The sequence below is a fragment of the Macaca nemestrina genome, chromosome 2 (genome assembly GCF_043159975.1).
Source record: "Macaca nemestrina isolate mMacNem1 chromosome 2, mMacNem.hap1, whole genome shotgun sequence".
Taxonomy (NCBI): domain Eukaryota; kingdom Metazoa; phylum Chordata; class Mammalia; order Primates; family Cercopithecidae; genus Macaca; species Macaca nemestrina.
In genome coordinates this window covers 193257608-193277272 of record NC_092126.1, presented here as the reverse complement: position 1 = coordinate 193277272, position 19665 = coordinate 193257608, and the positions used below count along the sequence as shown (strand labels likewise).

General features: G+C 35.2%; 1 long non-coding RNA gene across 5 annotated transcripts in view; it reads right to left on the bottom strand.

Annotated features, from left to right (window-relative positions):
• Positions 1–4605, bottom strand: part of LOC105485512 (uncharacterized) — a 175769-nt gene extending 171164 nt beyond the window's left edge. For all 5 annotated transcript variants that reach the window (XR_011619465.1, XR_989612.2, XR_011619464.1 and 2 more), the window contains exon 1: positions 4331–4605. This is a non-coding gene — a long non-coding RNA (uncharacterized lncRNA). The remainder of the gene's footprint in view (positions 1–4330) is intronic.
• Positions 4606–19665: the final 15060 nt, after the last annotated feature.

Here is a 19665-nt window from a genome sequence, read left to right as displayed (position 1 = left end):
TAAAGATTTATTCCATGGACAAATAAACCACCTGCCCCTGCATACTTTATGGGAATGTTTTACATTTTCCAATCCCTTATTTTACACACTCATTAATAACACAGAACATGTGCAGTTTGCATTAGGCATTTTCATAAGCATGAAATATTCAGCTTCTGCAGTGTTGAGTCGACATACCCAATATAATTATGAACACCAACCTCTGCGAGAAGTTCAGATATCATGAATATGTGTGCATGTGTGCTTATGTATATATACTTATTTATATAAATACATATACATACATGTATATCCATAGTATGCACATTATGAATAGCCATATACTTTTTCATTGTTTCTTTTGTTGTTACAGCGATGTCTATTGTTTAAAAGGTGAAAAGTTAGGAAATGGTGCTAAATTTTGAAAATCATTGCCTTCTCTTTTATATGACACTATGATGAATATTAATGATGGTTACTCACAAATCTTACTTTTATTAATAATCCTGAAACTTATTATAAAATACCTTTTTTATAATTTCAAAGCGTGGCATGTTCTCTATAGTTTAACTTGGTTTTTAACCTCTAAAATGCACCTGTATCATTAGGTTGGTCAAATATTCTTTGAAATTACACTTTTGGCTTTTACTTTAGATGGCTATCTGTAAATAATAGAGAAGAATTATGCATAAAAATACATTACTAAATAAAATAAATATGCCAAATATAATTGAGGCAATTGTCTCTATTCCAGTATCTGCTGTTTGAACATAATAACTCAGTGAGATTTCACCCCCAATTACTCTTCAACAGTTTTCTGTGAATGAGATGTTTTTTGAAAGCATTTATAAAGAAACAAGCACACAATGAGTGCCAACTCCCTATAAAAACCTGGCCAGAATGCTACAAAAAAATTTTCGTCAAACTACTGATATTTTAACAAGGGTATGTTATGACTTTCATTTTCAAGGATTTTTAGCAAATAAATATAAGGACTACAATTAAGGATAATTTTTACTTTTATTTTTAATGGCTAGTTAATACTCAAGTTTGATGTGAAAGGCTTCATTAGTACTGTCCTTGTCATTGAAATGCACCTACTTCCTGGTCCTACCACAAAACTTCCGTTAATGTGATGTCTGTTTGGTTGTGTCCCTTAGAGTGGTTGATAGTCAACCTCTAAGATATCTGTAAAAAATATGTGACATTAGTCTGGAAAGTTTCTGCTGTCAAATGCAGTGGGAGCATATTGGGTGTGCTACACTGTCCAATAATATGTCTTTAAAAGTATTTTAACATATCACAAATGAATTTCACTGAAACTTTTGACAGTGGTTTAATTTTTAGTAAAAGTACCACTAACTGTGTTTGTTTTTCAAACTTAGGTTTGTCTAATCTATTTCTCTTTTTCAATTTGTTTCAATAATCTGTTTCAATAATCTGTTTCATTTTAATGTCCAGTTTTCATTAATATTTTAACTCAAATATGTGTGTCCTTATGTGTGTGTATATGTGTGTGAATATATATGTGTGAACATATATATATAACATTGAGCTCAAAAACTAAGTATCTCCTAGGTCATCAGAATCTGAAACTAAATGTCAAAAGATTAATCTCTACAGAATATGCAACATAAAAGATGTATATGCTATGTGAGTATATGAAAATACAAAGTGTTTTAGAAGTCAAAGTTTTCCTTAATAAAATGTCTCTAAGAGATACACACCAAAAAATTAACATTTGAACAAAGTGAACATAGCTTCCAATTGCAGCCAAATCAGTAGGAGAAACATTTCTTGAAAAAACAGTAATACTTCCTTCCATCAGTGAGTACAGGGCTAAGCAGACAGGGAACTGAATACTTGGTTAATAGATAAGGAGGATGGTGACAGAGGTGACTGATGTTTCAGTGGAAGATGGTAGAATATGATGAAATGTTTCAAATGAAAATTAAGATAAAATCGATTTTAAAATGGGGACTGTCATCTCTGCTCATAATGGAGCAGCTGGTCTTAGACTAGCTCTACCCCTGAAAATAACTTTAAAACTGAACAAAATGCGTAAAATAATTTTTAGAGTTGCACATCAGGAAGGACTGTGGCTCTTGAGAGGCAGAAGTAGAGAGTTAAGCTTTGTCTTAGATGCACTTTCTTAACTGTAGCAAAGGAAAGGGACTGCAGTGAATAGAGGTCTCATTGAGCTGACAAGATGGAAATTAGAGTTCATAGTCAGTCTAACTCTGTGGATGGAAATGGAGGGCAGAACACCTCATAGATAAGAACTGTGCAGAGAAGGAGCTCCAGAAATCTTCATGATACTGTAAAATTTTTTGCTAAAAACTGAAGGGTGCGTTCAAAGCTCAAGGCCTTGTGCTGACAAAGTACAACTACTGGGAAAAAAAATAACTGCTAGGTTTCTGTGATCTGAAGTTACTGAACCTCATACAGCACTAGAAAAAGTATGATTTCTGACCTGTCCTACTGAATAAACCTCATTGAAATCACTAGGCATTCAGGAAAGAACCTAGAAAGAAACATTTTGGTAGGCCTGATCTGATCCCCAGATGGCAACTCTAGATCCACTGTAACACAGCTAAAATGAAAGAACTCAATTAAAAAAAAAAAGTTGCTTCTTTACTAAAGTAACTGGTGTTCAGAACAAAACTAAATACTGTATTAACTAAAGAAAACACAATTCAGTCTCAACAATATTGAGTCCATAATTTGCAGCATACAGTAAAGAATTAAATTTTACTAAGTATGCTGAGAAGCAGGAAAATGTGCCTCATTACCAGGTGTAAGAATAAGCCAATAAAAGCAGACTAGGAAACAACAAAAATTAAAAATTCAGCAAAAGCATTAAGTTTAAAAGAACTATTAGATACATCTTCAAAAATTTAAAAGAAAACTTTTATATAATGAATGAGCAAATAGGAAAGTTTAGATCTGTTATTAGAACTAACAACAAGAAAGAGCTAAATGGCAATTCCAGCAATGTATAAAGCAATGACAAAATCTCACTGAATATTGTAACAGCATATTAGGCTTTTCAAACTTCCCACTACCAAAGTGAGTTTTGTAAATCTTGCAATAAAAGTTACCCAAACTGTAGCATGCATACACACACACACACACAAAGCTGAAAAAGAATATTAGTTTAGGTTTACTACTCAAGTATTAAATATAAAAAGATATAAATCATGCCCTCACAAAACCATGAACGAATCAGTTGACGAAATAATTATAAGCACCTGCGCCACTGATTTCAGGAGATTGTATGGAGGCAAACAAAGCAAGGTCCTACCAAAGATACTATTACACTGAAGAAAATAAGGCAGAGTAGAGTCTGATTCCCTTGGTTCAAATCCCAGCACAGACAGTTACCAATGGTGTAACTTTGGGCTAGTTATTTATATCTCTCTTAGCCCCAATTTATCATCTGTAGATTGGGAATAATAATGGCATTTATTTAACCAGTTTCCTGAGTCAGGAGTATGAGAGTGGGTTCACTTGGCTATCTGTTCAGGGTTTTATAAGGCTGAAATGAGCATGATAGCCATACTGCATTTTCATCTGGAGTTTGGGGTTCTCTTTCAAAATATTTCGGGTAGTTGACAGATTTTTTGAAGTTATAGTTACAGAGATCTCTGTTTTGCCAGTTGGTTCTTCAGCTACAGGTCAGTCTCAGCTTCTAGGGGCCTCTGGCTCATAGGCCTACTCAAAACATGATGGTTTACTTCTCCTTTCATGCCAGGAGGATAATTTCTCTGATGCATTCTCTTCCTTTAAGAGCTCACCTGATTAGGTCACGCCTACCAAGGTAATTTTTCTTTTGATTCTCATAAAGCTAACTGATTAGTAAGCTAATCAGGGGAGTGATATCAAATCTTATTCAATGGTCATACTCCAGTCAAGGGGGAGGGTGTATGAAGAGTCATTTTAGAATTGAATTGAGGCTACCACATTTAGACACATTGGGAAGAGAAGAGCTTTACCTTTCTCTTCTCTACATTTTTATGATAAACGCAAATAACATGGCAAGTTACAGGTACAGCAATCTATTTTTATCTGACATGGCATTATTTTTCTCTAAGAAAACAAACTCACAAACAAACAAAAACCCCCACAAAATCAATAGGCAATAAACAAAGCAAACTGGGGGCCATTATTCTAAGTAAAATAACACAGGAATAAATAATCAAATACCACATGTTATCATTTATAAGCGGGAGCTAAACATTGGATACACCTGGACATAAAGATGGCGACAACAGACACTGGGGACTACCGACGGGGAGGGGAAAGGAAGAGAGGGAAGGTTTGAAAAACTACTGGTAACTATGCTCACTACCTGGGTGATGAAATCATCCGTAGCCCAAACCTCAGCATCACACAGCATATCCGTGTAACAAATCTGCACGTTTATCCTCTGAATCTAAAATAAAGTTTATTATTTAAAAAAAAAAAAAATACACGGCCGAGCGCGGGGGCTCACGCCTGTAATCCCAGCACTTTGGGAGGCTGAGGTGGGCGGGTCACGAGGTCAGGAGATCGAGACCATCCTGGCTAACACGGCGAAACCCCGTCTCTACTAAAAACACGAAAAAATTAGCCGGGCGAGGTGGCGGCTCCTGCGGTCCCAGCTACTCGGGAGGCTGAGGCAGGAGAATGGCGGGAACCCGGGGGGCGGAGCTTGCAGTGAGCGAGATCGCGCCACTGACTCCAGCCTGGGCGACACAGCGAGACTCCGGCTCAAAGAGAAAAAAAAAAAAAAATACACACACACAAAGCAAACCAAATAAATTCTTGTGATATCTTCAGCCCCTAAATACAACGAATACATTCTAAGTAGATATCTGCATCGCCATTCACAATGCTCTAATTTGAGTTCATCTTAGAAAGCCTATCACACGCACCGCCTCCTTCACATCTCTCTTGACTTCTCCATCCACAGACAAATTAAAGTTAAAGATAGAAACATACAAAGACAAGTTCTTCAAAACCTAGTGTAAGTATCTGACTTTCATAACAGACTTGCATAACCTTCTGATTATGCTAACATCTCCGTTCCCTATCAAATTCATAATTAAGCTTTTGAACTGTTAATTTGTAAGTATATTGTGAGCACAGATGTTTGTGTCTATTAATATATCTACTCTTGAAAATATTATAATTTATCACCTTAGGCTATATTTTGTGGTTGGCCTAATTCATTTTGTTTGGTCAGTTTTTAACCTTTTTCTTGTGTTGTTACTCCTATAACTTGATGCAGAAAAAAGAAAAATTCAATACATTTATATGTTTATGTTCATAGTTATTGCACACATTTTTAACAGGTCTTGGAGCACCACAGTTGGGAAAATACCATAACACTACTGGGCTATTTTATGAGGCAATAATCTCATTGCTTACAAGTGAACTTGATTACAGTCTCACAAAACTACAGAAGAAATGCTATTACCTTACAAACATTTTTTGGTTGATCTTTTATTTATTTTTAAATTATGTCCAGTAAATATATAGTTATAAATCAAAGCTCTTCAGGTGCAGTCTAACTGAACATTAAATTAAAAAGTCATAAAATGAAAATACCCACTGATCTATGTGTCTTGAAATTTCCCCAAATTACTACGACTGCACTTTATTTGACTGACCTAGAATATATGTGTGCCTCCATGTTCTTAAATGATATTTTAGGAAAAGTCTGTAATATAAATACTAAGTTTAAAACATCAAATCATCAATGATTTATTTAGCTAATGTTTCTAAAGTGATAATTTTATTTCTTGAATCATTGTTTTTTACCTTCAACCTTTTGTATGGTCATGGATGCTTAAATTTTAGGGTACATAAGTCAATGTCATTGGATCTCAAGCTTCTTTTCTCTATCTTTAATTTAAATCTGATCTGATTAAGACACAAAAACAAACAAAAAGCCAACCGACAGGAATTGAATACTTGTTACTTGCAAGGAACTAACTACAGCATGCAATCTTTCCAATTAGGTATAGTGTAGAGGGAGAACACATAAGTGGGCAATAGCTGTTTTGTTTTGTTTTTGTAAACATTCTTCTCCTACAGAGTATTTATGTGATTAAACATATCAAACATTATTAATTTAATTAAGCATCATTAGGGATCAAATAGATCTGAATTCTAGCTTTCTTTCTAATTCAGGAGATTTATAATGTAAAATAATAATAATTTTGAGATCCTTCTAGCATAATACTTTATATGCTCTTTGATTTAAGAAAATGCAACATAGTTTTTACTTTTCTTTTAAATAACCTCCTTTACTGAAATCAAATTTAATATTTTCTTTTCTATTTACCACTTATAGACATTTTCATTAAAGGCCGCGACTTCCTGCCTCTTTCTACCTAACCACATTCTCTAGTTGCATAATCATCTTCAGCTGTGCTGAGCAGAGAACTTGGTGGTCTAGAGTAGGAGGTGGCAAACTGTGACTCTCAGGCCAACTTGAGCTTACCACCTGTTTTTGTAAATAAGGTTTTATTGAAACACAGCCAGAGTTATTTGCTAACATATCATCTATAGATGCCTTCATGTTACAAGGGTTGTGCTATTGTGACAGACATCCTATGGCATCCTATGGCAAGTCTAAAATATTTACTATCTGGTCCTTCACAGAAAAATTCTGCTGACCACCAATCTAAAAGCTAAACTTATCCATACAGAAATAGTAAATAAATTCTTTTTTCCACACCACAGGGGGAAAATTTAAAGTGTTTTCTGCACAGACTCTCATAGCAACCCCCATAGTATTTATTCCTTTTTGTCCATAAAGTTTACTAGCCCAGTAACACATCATTATTGGCTTTCCTTGTTCCTTTGTATCATGCTTTTATTATTTATTTTATTTTATTTTATTTGTTTTTTGAGACGAAGTTTCGCTCTTGTTGCCCAGGCTAGAATGTGATGGCGCAATCTCAGCTCACTGCAACCTCTGGCTCCTGGGTTCAAGCGATTCTCCTGCCTCAGCCCCCCAAGTAGCTTATGATTAGAGATATGCACCACCACATCTGGCTAATTTTGTATTTTTAGGAGAGACAGGGTTTCTCCATGTTACTCAGGCTGATCTCGAACTCCCAACCTCAGGTGATCTGCCCGCCTCGGCCACCCAAGGTGCTGGGATTATAGGCATGAGCCACCACGCCTGGCCAGCATCGTGCTTTTAAAACCTCACCCAGCTTCTAGGATCATCTCCCAAAGAAACTTGCTTTTGAATACATATTTTGGCCTCAGAATGTGATTGTGGGGAACCCAAACTTATATATCTTCTATTCAATATTGTTTGGCTATTCAACTATTGCTTAGATTAGCTGAGTTTTTAAATCATAAGGTTTTATGCAATATTCTTTCATCTTTCACTGCAGACATCCTTTACCAGACCATAAGATGTGGGAAAACTGTAAGATATCTGAGGACTATAATTCCTTTTATTTTTTGGTATATTTTGTGCTCGTATTAGGAATTATTTTAATTTATGCTGAAATTTTACTATGAATCTTATGAGAACAAAATATTCATCAGTTCTTTTCTACTCTTAAGATACACAGCATATCCGTAGTCAACCAGTATAAATTAAATCAGTATACAGTGCTGTGGAGAATGTTGAATAGTCCTACCTCTTAGGACAAAAGACTAAAGATGGAGAAGCTATGACTCCTTGCTCTTGTTTTATTTTATTTTATGTTTTATTATGCTTTAAATTCTAGGGTACATGTGCACAATGTGCGGGTTTGTTACATATGTATACATGTGCCATGTTGGTTGCTCTTGTTTTAAATAATGTATCAGCGTTTGAAAGAATAAGCATATATTGCTTGAGAAAGTCTGAAAGACCAGAGACGTCATTAGTTTAAATGTACACCCTTTTGCTACAAAGCGTGCTAAGATTTTAGGACTATCATGATCCAACATGCTGTCAACTGGGTTATATAAGCACAATGAGAGCTGTAAAAGATGGCCTTTTGGGGAAAAGGTAAGCATGTAACATGGACACAATCTATATCAGCTAATATGTATAGAAAGGGCTTGGAATCTCCAAACCCAGAATATTAACAGACAGTCTTATCAATAAAACTAGACTGTCAGCATTAGAGAGCTCAGATCTTCTCTATGTCTAAACATAAAATGGAAGAGTGAGGAGAAGCCAGTTATGTGGAATCAATTTCACTGGGATTATGGGCTTAAAATAAGATGCCAAGTTTGGAGACGAAGTGAGATTTCAGTGATAATCAACGTGCAGTGGTTATGGCTGAATGTTTAAAGTAGAAATAGCAGTTATATCATAAGTGGTAGTATCCTTTCACAAAGAACAAATCTGGAAAACAATTTGGCCATAGTTTCCATTGTATTTATTTACTTTTTCTTTATTCTAGTACTCTGGAATCCTTTTAAGACCTGGGAAATTTGGGGAGTTTATGGTACACGTTCCCCATTCTGCTCTGTGTGACTTGATTGTAGTTACTGCTTTGGAATCTAATGTCTGATCACAGTGAAGTATCTGAGAACTTGAAATGTACAGTTAGTACTAAACACTCAAAGGATCTTGAAGAGAATGGGATATTCTAAAATTCAGTTTAATTTTTATCGTTAGCACACCCCCACATCTAATAGTATCTGCAAGACTCCCTTCTCTGTGTCATATCTGCCATTCGGAATTCTCAAATCATGTAGCCTTTGATTAAAAAAAAAAAAAAGTCATTTTTTTCTTTTTTTTTTTTAGAGCTATCACTGTAGATATGCAGTCTCCCACTCTGATGGCTTTCAAAGTTGAGACCATCAGGAAATTTCCTTCCTGCTTTCCTGCCGGAAATACCTTTCTATGTTAAATCATCTTCAATCTTTCATTTAAAAAAAGAAAAAAAAATAGCACGTAGATCATGTCATAATATATTACAACTTGCTGGCACTCCACTTCTGTTGATCTTGTCAGTCTTTCTTTTGCTGACTTCCCGGCAGATGTCTCATTTTTGCTCTAAGCTACTTGAAATAGGGTAGTTCATTTTCGAGATGTTTCAGATTTCACATCATTTTATCAGAAGATATTTCTTATAAATGGTGTGCATATCAAAAAATCGGTTTTGTCACTTTCATCTTATGTTATTTAATACTCTCTGTAGTAAATAGCCCAAGTAATGGAAAGTTTTGAACAATAAATTTCCTATTTGACATTCTGGAAAGTAAGATTTTATTTCCCTTGGAATCATTATTTTCCTCCTGCCTATATTTTCAGTTAGTTATTCATACAACTGTGAACACGATATAATCTCGCCCGTAAATCCCTCTTTGAAAGTAATTAGCAAATGCTTATTATGTTAAAATCTATAAATTTACATGTTCATCTTATCTTTCCCCAAACTCTAAATTTTTTATCTGAGAAAAAACTTTCCATAGGTATTTTACATAGTGTTTAAGTGATAAATTTAGGTTTAAGTTTTATACATTGTTACAATTTGCTGTATATTTATCAAGTTATTTGTAATTTATTAATTTGTTTAAATATCCCACTCAGTATGAACTATGTTGCTAAATTTTTACTTGATTTTCAGTTATACTATATTAGTACATCCTGCAAAAATATGCAGATAAATAAGATACATTGGAGTTGAGTCGTGCAAATAAATGAAGGACACAGGAATTTGTAAAAAAATCTATTGTTGTCCAGTTGTACAAATATTTTCTTTTGGCTTTTAAACTTGTCCTCTATTTTTTTTTCCTGGCACATAACTTAAATATTTTCAGTGCAAAAGAATGATAAGCAAGTGAGATGTTAGACAAGTCAATTAGCATGATTTAATTATTCCACATTGTAAACATAAAAAATATTAAAATATATAAACCCCATAAATATATATAATTACTATTTCTCCATTAAAAATACAATTTGATTTTTTTTAATTGTAAGGACTGTGGTTTAAGAATATATAACTGAAGTCAGAAGGCTTAAAGTTACAGTGCACATGCTTTTGCACAAATTTTTATGCTAGTCAGTCTTCCCTACCCTTCATTAGAATACAGCACTTCTTTATGAGTTTGAGAACTTCTCTATATTCCCCTCTCCAACCGCCACCAGTTTTAGCACTATTTGAGTCTGTCATTTTCTTCTGGCTATTACTGATTCACCTGGAGTGGGCACCTAAACCAACTTGAACCAATCACAGTATTTTTTCATTTTTATATAAACTAGAAATCAGAAATAGGATCCTTAGAATCCTTTTTAGTTGAGGCAGTTTTTATACTCAGGAAATGTTGTTGGCCATGTTTGTTCTACCAGGTGGAGGAAATAAGGGACCATAAGAACAAATTAGTTTTTATGTAGAAAGAAGCAAAGATGCATTAAGCAGAGAGAGAGAGAGAGAGAGAGAGAGAGAGAGAGAGAGAGACCAAAGAGACAGAGAATGTGAAGTGTGTGTTGGAAATAGGATTCACCTAATTCTGGACCCTGATATGAAAAGTGCACAAACCTATGGGGTTACTGGCTATCCTTTTATAGGTTACAGTTTACCAGATGATTAAGTTCTACCCTTTACTGAATTATGATCTTTTTCCCAATTCAAATGAATCTCTGGCTTAAGCTCTTTTCACTCTGTTTTTTAACATACAGGATGCAAAAGTGTAGCAAAAGGTAGTTTGAGGGGCAGAAATCAAGCTTCAGTTGCTTTCCTTTTCTTAATGAGCTGCAGTTATGGCTCTAGTTTGAGGCTCCTTTACTGCATACACGGTAAACAAACAAACAAATAAACAAACACACTTTGCCACATAATGACTCCTAGGACCTAGCCTCTGTTTCTTGTTCAGTGAATGGTGCCTTTGATAATGATCCATCTTATAAACAAAATCCAAAATTATTAGTCCAGGAACACTGAAAGAGTCTGCTGCTAAAACAAGCTTCTCAATGGTCCGGACTATCATTTGAACATACTCTATTTCTCTCTTCTGTCCACTTGTTAGTGGTACTATTAGTGTGGCAGGTTTTTGTTGTTGTTGTTGTTGTTTTCTTAGGAGGAGGGAGGTGCATTGTTAGCAACCCCTATGGAAAATATAAACAAAGAAAAGAAGAGTAGCTAATGGCTAGGGCTGACACTTGGTAAGGATCAACAGCAGAAAGAACCAGCACAGGCAGAGAGAGTAATGTTTTAAGTTCAGCCTTTTGGGAGTTATATACTCCCGGCGCAAGCAGCAGTTTGAGAAACCTGTGTACCCCAGCTGTGAACCAACTTACCCCCAGAGGGCACCCGGAAATAGACAGAAGATTTACCCAGCTGGATGTGTCATGTTTTATCTTTATAATAAAAGTAGTACAGATGTATTATTTGGGCCATAAAGAGGCTTTCAAACACAGCAGAACTGAACTTTTGGCACACATTTTCACTGAAAATCAATGCATCTGACACTGGAAAAAATAAAAAGGAGAAAATAACGTCTTTGGCCGTAAAACATAGAAGATGAGAATTACCTAAAAGATAATTTAATAGGTATACATCATTCTAAATATGTTTATAAAAGTTTCATTTTATTTCTTTTTGAAAAACAATTTAATTTTTTGGTACACAGTAGATGTATATATTTATGGGATACAGTCACGCAGTGCATCAAAGAAAATTGAGAATCGATTTCTTCAAGCATTTATCTTTTGTGTCACAAATGATCCAGTTGTAATCTTTTAGTTATTTTAAAATGTCTAATTAAATCATTATGGACTATAATCCCCCTGTTGTGATACCAAATCCATTCTATTTTTTTGTATCTATTAACTATTCCCACCTCCTCCATCCCACCCCACTACCCTTCCCATCCTCTGGTAACAATCCTTCTATTCTCTATCTGCATGAGTTCAATTGTTTTGATTTTTAGATCCCACAGATAACTGAGAACATAAGATTTTTGATTTTTCTGTCCCTGGGTTATTTCACTTAATATAATGACCTCCATTTCCATCCATGTTGCAAATGACAGAATTTCAGTTTTTTTTTTTTTAAATAGCTGAATAGTTCTCCACTGTGTATATATACCACATTTTATTTATCTATTCAATTGTTGATGGACACCTAGGTTTCTTCCAGATCTTAGCTATTGTAAACAGTGCTGCAATAAACATGGGACTGCAGATCTCTCTTCAATATACTGATTTCCTTTGTTTTGGGTATAGACCCTGCAGTGGGATTGCTGGCTCCTACGATAGCTCTAGTTTTAGTTAATTGAGAAACCTCCAAACTGTTCTCCATACTGGTTCTACTAATTTGCATTCCTATCAACAGTGCACAAGGGCTTCCTTTTCTCCACATCCTTATCAGCGTTGGTTAAAGCTTGACATTTTGATAAAAACCATTTTAACTGGGCTGCGAGGATATTTCATTGTAGTTTTCATTTACATTTCTCTGATGACCAATGATATTCAGCACCTGGATATGCCTGTTTGTCATTTGTATTTCTTCTTTTGAGAAATATCTATTCAAATGCTTCGCCCATTTTAAAATTCGATTATTAAATGTATTCCTATTGAGTTGTTTGAGCTTCTTATATATTCTGGTTATGAATTCCTTATCAGATGGGTAGTTTGCAAATATTTCTCCCATTCTGTGGGTTGGGTCTTCACTTTGCTGATTGTATCTTTTGTTGTGAGAAAACTTCTTTACTTGATGTGATCCCATTGGTCCATTTTTGCTTCAGTTGCTTGAGCTTGTGGATATTGCTCAATAAATTTTTGCCTAGAGTAATGCTATGGAAAGTTTTCCCTATGTTTTCTTAAAATAATTTCATAGTTTGAGCTCTCATGTTTCAGTCTAATCCATTTTTATTTGATTTTTGTTTATGGAAAGAGATAAGGATATAGTGTCATGCTTCTGCACGTAGATATCCAGTTTTCCTAGTACTATTTTTGAAGACACTGTCTTTTCCCTAATGTATGTTCTTGTCACCTTTGTCAAAAATAACTTCTCTGTAGGCATGTGGATTTGTTTCTAGGTTCTCTATTCTGTACCATTGGTCTATGTGTTTGTTTTTATGCCAGTACCATGCTGTTTGGGGTACTATAGCTCTATAAGATAATTTGAAGATAGATAATAATTCTTTCAGTTTTATTCTTTTCAATCAGGACAGCTTTGCCTTTCCTGAGTCTTATGTGGTTCCATAAAAATTTTAGACTTGTTTTTTTTCTATTTCTGAGAAGAATGTTATTGGTATTTTGATAGGGATTGCATTGTGCTTTGGGTAGTATGGACATTTTAACGATATTCATTCTTCCAATCCATGAACATAAAATATGTTTTCATCTTTTGATGCCTTCTTCAATTTCTTATGTTGATATTTTATAGTTTTCATTGTAGATATATTTCACTTCTTTGGTTAATTTCTAGGTATTTAATTTTGTGTCTGTTGTGAATGGGATTACTGTTTTGTAAAAAGAAGCTTTTCTTCTATTTTGATGTAGGCATGTATAGCTACAAATTTCCCTCTTAGTACTGTCTTTGCTGTATCCCATAGGTTTTGGTATGTTGTGTCTCCATTATCATTTGTGTCATAGAATTTTTCAGTTTCCTTCTTAATTTCTTCATTGACCCATTGGTCTTTCAGGAACATATTCTTTAATTTTCATATGTTTGTATAGTTTTCAAAATTCCTCTTGTTGTTGATTTCTACTTTTATTCCATTGTGGTCAGATAAAATGGTTGGTAGGTTTTCATTTTTTTTTGAAATTATTAAGATTTGTTTTGTGACTAACATATACTTTATCCTTCAGAATGATTTATGTACTGAAGAGAAAATGTGTACTCTGCCGCTGTTGGGTAAAATGTTGTGTAGGTATCTATTAGATCCATTTGTTCTATGGTTCAGATTAAATCTGATGTTTCTTTGTTGAGTTTCTGTCTGAGAGAGCTGTCCAACGCTGAAAGTAGAGTGTTTAAGTCTCCAGCTATTATGGTATTGAGGTTTATCTCTCTGTTTAGTTCTAATAATATTTGCTTTTTATACCTGAGTGTTCCAGTTTTGGGTGGATATATATTTAAAAGCATTATATCCTTTTGCTAAATTGACCCCTTTATCAGTATGTAATGACCTTCTTTGGCTCTTCTTACAATTTTTGCCTTGAAAACCGTTTTGTCTGATATAAGTATAGCTACTCCTGCTCTTTTTTGGTTTCCATTGGTATGGAATATCTTTTTCCATCTCTTTATTTTCAGTCTATGTCTGTCCTTGTAGGTGAAGTGTGTTTCTTAGAAGCCAAAGATCATTGCATCTTGTTTTTTCATCCACTCAGCCACTCTATGTCTTTTGATTGGAGAGTTTAGTCCATTTACATTCAGTGTTACTACTGATAAGTAGAGACTTACTCCTGTCCTGTTATTTGTTTTCTGATTGCTTTGCACTCTTCTTTCTTTCCTTTTTTTCTGTCCTCCTTTTAGTGAAGGTTTTATATATATGTGTGTGTTTATATATATACACACACACACATATATACATTTAGTGGTATGCTTTAATTTCTTGCTTTTTATTTTTTGTGTATCTATTGTAAGATTTTTGGTTTGAGATTACTACGAGGCTTGCAAATAGTGTCTTATAGCCCATTATATTAAACTGATGACAATCTAACACTGATTCCATATAGAAACAGGCCGAAAGAAAACTAACAATAACTCTACACTTTATCTTTGTCACTTCACTTTGTAACTTTTGTTGTTTATGTGTTACTGTACTATCTAGTCCTTGAAATGTTGCTGTAGTTATTACTCTTAGTAATAACTAGTAAAATTAGTAATAATTAGACAATTATTAGTATTATCTTAAGTCTTTCTACTTAAGATAATAGTATTTTATATACCACCATTACAGTGTTATAATATCCTGTGTGCTTGCTATTACCAGTGAGTTTTGTACCTGCAGATTATTTCTTATTACTCATTGACATCCTCTCCTTTCAGATTGAAAAACTCGGCCAAGTGCGGTGGCTTATGCCTGTAAACCCAACACTTTGGGAGGCCGAGGCGGGTGGATCACCTGAGGTCGGGAGTTCGAGACCAGCCTGACCAACATGGAGATACCCCATTTCTACCAAAAATACAAAAAATTAGCTGAGTGTGGTGGTGCATGCCTATAATCCCAGCTACTCAGGAGGCTGAGGCAGGAGAAGTGCTAGAACCTGGGAGGTGAAGGTTGCAGTGAGTCGAGATCGCGCCATTGCACTCCAGCCTGGGCAACAACAATGAAACTCCATCTCAAAAAAAAAAAAAAAAAAAAAAGAAAGAAAGAAAAAGTAAAAGAAAAGTAAAGAAAAACTCCTTTTAGCATTTCTTGTAGGATAGGTTTGGTGTCCTACAAGATGTAGAAAACAAAGATCTTTTTGTTTGTCTGGAAAGGTCTTTATTTCTTTTTCATGCTTGAAGGATATTTTCACCAGATACACTATTCTGGGGTAAAAGCAGTTTTTCTTTCGGCGCTTTAAGTATGGCATGCTACTGTGTCCTGTCCTGTAAGATGTACTGATAGTCTGTTGCCAGATGTGTTGAAACCCCATTGTATAGTATCTGTTTCTTTTGTCTTCCTGCTTTTAGGGCTTATTTTTATTTTTTATTTATTTTTGAGACAGAATATCACTCTATCACCCAGGCTGGAGTGCAGCGGAGTGATCTTGGCTCACTGCAACCTCCATCTTCCTAGTGCAAGTGATTCTCATGCCTCCGTCTCCGGAGTGGCTGGGATTACAGGTGTGTGTCACCATGCCCTGCTAATTTTTTTGTACTTTTAGTAGAGACGGTGTTTCACCACAATGGCCAGACTGGTCTTGAACTTCTGGCCTCAAGTGATCCACCCACCTAGGCCACCCAAAGTGCTGGGATTTCAGGCATGAGCCACTGCGCCTGGCCTGGGATCCTTTCTTTTTCCTTGACCTTTGGTAGTTTGGTTATTAAATACCTAGAAGCAGAATTCTTTGGATGAACCTGCTTGATGTTCTGTAACATTATTGTACTTGAATGTTGATATCTTCTTGTATTTGAATGTTCGTATCTTCTCTGGGTTTGGGAAATTCTGTGATACTATTATTTTGAAAAAACTTTCTACCTAGTCTCTTTCTCTGCCTCCTCCTAAGGCCAAAAGCTCTTAGATTTGCCTTTTTGAGGCTACTTTCTAGAGCTTATAGGCATGGTTCATTGTTTTTCATTCTTTTTTCTTTTGTCTCCACTGACTGCATTTTCAATCGTCTGTCTTCAAGCTCACTAATTCTTCCTTCTGCTTGATCAGTTCTGCTATTAAGAGAGTAGTGCTTTCTTCAGCCTGTCATTTACATTTTTCAACCCCAAAATTCCTTCTCTGTGTTGTCCTGAATTTCTTTGTGTTTCCTCCAAACAGCAATCTTGAATTACCTGTCTAAAAGGTCATATATCTATTTCTCCAGGATTGGTCCCTGGTGCCTTATTTAGTTCATTTGATTAGGTCATATTTTCCTGGATGGTGTTGATGCTTGTAGATGTTTGTCTTGTCTGGACATTGAACAATAATACTATAAAAAATACCTAAGTATTCATTATAGTCTTCCCTGTCTGGGCTTGTCCTCCTTGGCAATGTTTTTCATGTATTATTAGAGGTTTCAGCCTCAATCCCAATAACACTGTGGTTTTTGCAGACTTGTAAAGGTTTCGTCTTGGTGGATTTGGATAAGATCCAGACATCTCTGGATTACCAGGAAGCCTTTCGTTCTCCTCCCCAACTTTCTACCAAGCAAATGAAGTCCCTCTCTCCCTGGTGAACCACCTGGAGCTGGGGGTGTCGTGATATAAGTACCCCTGTGACCACCACAACTGGGATTGCACTGGTTCACACCTGAAGACAGCACAGCACTGGGCCTTGCCCAAGGCCCTTGCCTTCATGGCAGCGAGTTCTCCCAAGCTCCTACAGATGTCCAGAGATGCTCTCTGAAAACCAGGGCTTTGATTTAAAAACCTAGCAGTTTACCTGATGTTCTATTCTATTATTCTATCATGGCTAAAAGTAGCACTCATACGACAATACAAGGTCCTCCCTGCTCTTCCCTTCCCTTTTCATAGGCAGAGGAGCCTCTCTCTGTGGTCACCATCACCACCAGCCAACGGGGGTTCTACGAGGCCACCACTGATGTTCACTTAAAGCCCAAGGGCTCTTCCAGCAGCCTGTGGTGAATGCTGCCAGACAGGCCTGGGACTCGCCTCGCCTCGCAGAGCAGTAAGCTCCCACCTGTCCCAGAGCAGGTCCAGAAATGGTTTACATGAGGAAAATTAATCTAAAATGATGTAATAAAATATGCCTTTACTCCTATACGTGTTCTCTTCCACAAGTGTTTAATATTGAATGAGGACGTTTTAAAAATGTTTTAAATATTTAACTGTTTAGTTAAACATTTTCTTTGTTTTTTTTTCTTCATGGGAAAGCTGTGTCCAAAAGGACTTGATCTGCTTTTAAGTACTAATGGTAGAATGAAGAGCAATAGATTTGATGGGTACAATTCCTGTAAGCTCATGCAGACATTTCCTCTACCATATGGCTGGTGTTTCATACAGCCATGTAAACCGTTAGGGCTAAGCAGAATAATGATCTCATTTGGACACATCTAACTCTGCCATTTTTGTGTGTACATGGCCTTGGCCAATAGTGATTTGATTTTAGATGGAGTCTGACAAAAGGCAGAATGTGAAGGAGGTGAAATACAACTAGACTCACAATGAATTAGATGTACCGTATTTCTTTCCTGTCAGGCCTAAAGCTGTGACCTGCTTGAAAAGGCAGAAAACTAAAATGGAAGAAAGGTCTGAGAACTCGGAAGCCTCAGTGAGAAAATGCCACAGCTGAAAGAGAAGTGACCTTTATGGATTTTGCTCTTCGTATTTTGTTAACCGCCTTAGGAGTTACATTTTAAAAAGAATAGCATGCATGTTCTTATTTCTAGCCTTGTTAAAGAGCTTTTTTTGTTCAACAATTTTAATGCTAAGGTTAATTGGGAAAGAAGGCACAGGGAATCCATTTTTGTTTCTAAGAATAAACGGGTAAGTGCTAAAGGATACACTGGAGAGAAGATAGACTCTTTTGCAATATTTTTGTTTTTTGCTTTCCTGATTTTAGTTTTCTATAAAAACATCTGCCTCTCAGGGTCTATAAAATCATGCCATTATATCTTGTGTCATATTTTTTAAGTCAACAAGAAAATACTGTTCTCTCAGTATTCACTTGATGAAAACAAAAGTTATGTTAAAAAAAAAAAAAAAAAGAAGTCCTGTCTCTTTTCTCCTAATCTGATAACTTCTATTTTTACATGAAATTCCTTATATTTGCCCTGTTCCAGCTGCTAGATTTTCAAGAGCAAAATCTGAGAATGGACCAAAAGATAATTCTAATTAGAAAATGAAACCATTAATGTTTAGATCTTTAAAAGTTAAATTTTCGAAGGTCCTTGTAACTCTCTCTGATGAAGAACACACATATTCTTGCTGCACGAAGAAGAGGAAGAATTTGAATCCCCCTTTTCTTGGGTCTTGAGTGCTTTCTAATTGATTAAAAAGAATAATGAGACTATCTTTCTGTTAAGTCGCAATATGTTTTTATTTTAAGTACATAATTATGTTTTCTTAAATTATCCCCAACTTCAAACGCATCCCTACTTCACTTTGCTTCCCTAATTCCCATCTAATCTTAGATTTAGGGTTAATTTTTCTTTTTCTGAAGATTTCTTTGAATTCCTTGGTATGAACACATTTTAATACTAGCACATATTTTTGATTTAATTATTTTTATCTTAATTATTTCAAGTCTAAATATTTCCCTTCAGTGACACTTACCTCCTTAAAATCAGAGTCCATTTTTAAATAGGGGATAATTATACAATTTCAAAAGTGTCCCTCAAAGATGCCTTGAACTCTCAAACTATGTTTAATATCTTTAATCTCATAGGTGAGATTCCTTCTGCTTAAAATAGTCAATTTAATCAATATATGTGAGATTAATTATGTTCATTAAGTGACTTGTAGTATAGAAACTTTTAAGATATTTTTAAATGTAATTTGAAATAGAAATGAAGGTTTATTGAAGGCCCTGAGTGTTTTAGGACAATGGAAAAACTGTGATAATTGTAAGGAAAAAAAATTAGTGACAGTTTTCGAATTTTATTTACACTTTGATCACCTGCAACTGCTATTGTCAGCATCAATACATTCTTGAATGAAAAGCATTCAAGCATTGCATGGTGGCTATTTTGTATTTCTTTTCAAAAATATTTTTAAAATGCTCTAATTGAAAAGATAAACATAAATCTACATTTTTATGATGTCATAATTTCTCACATAAGCAGGTCTTTTTCTTTATATTTATTTTTTTTTATTTTTCTGAGACTGGATCTCACTCTGTCACCCAGGCTGGAGTGCAGTGGTGTGATCATAGCTCACTTCAGACTTAGCCTCCTGGGTTCAAGCAATCCTCCCACCTCAGCCTCCTGAGTTGTTGGGACCATGCCTGGATAATTTTTGTAATTTTTTTGGATACAAGATTTTGCTATGCTGCCGAGGCTGGTCTTGAACTCCTAAGCTCAAACTGGCCACCTGCCTCAGCCTCACAAAGTACTAGGATTATAGGCAGCAAATATTTTCTCAATGTTAAACACATAAGAGTAAACGTTTTTTCTTTTTTTTCCAAATTCAT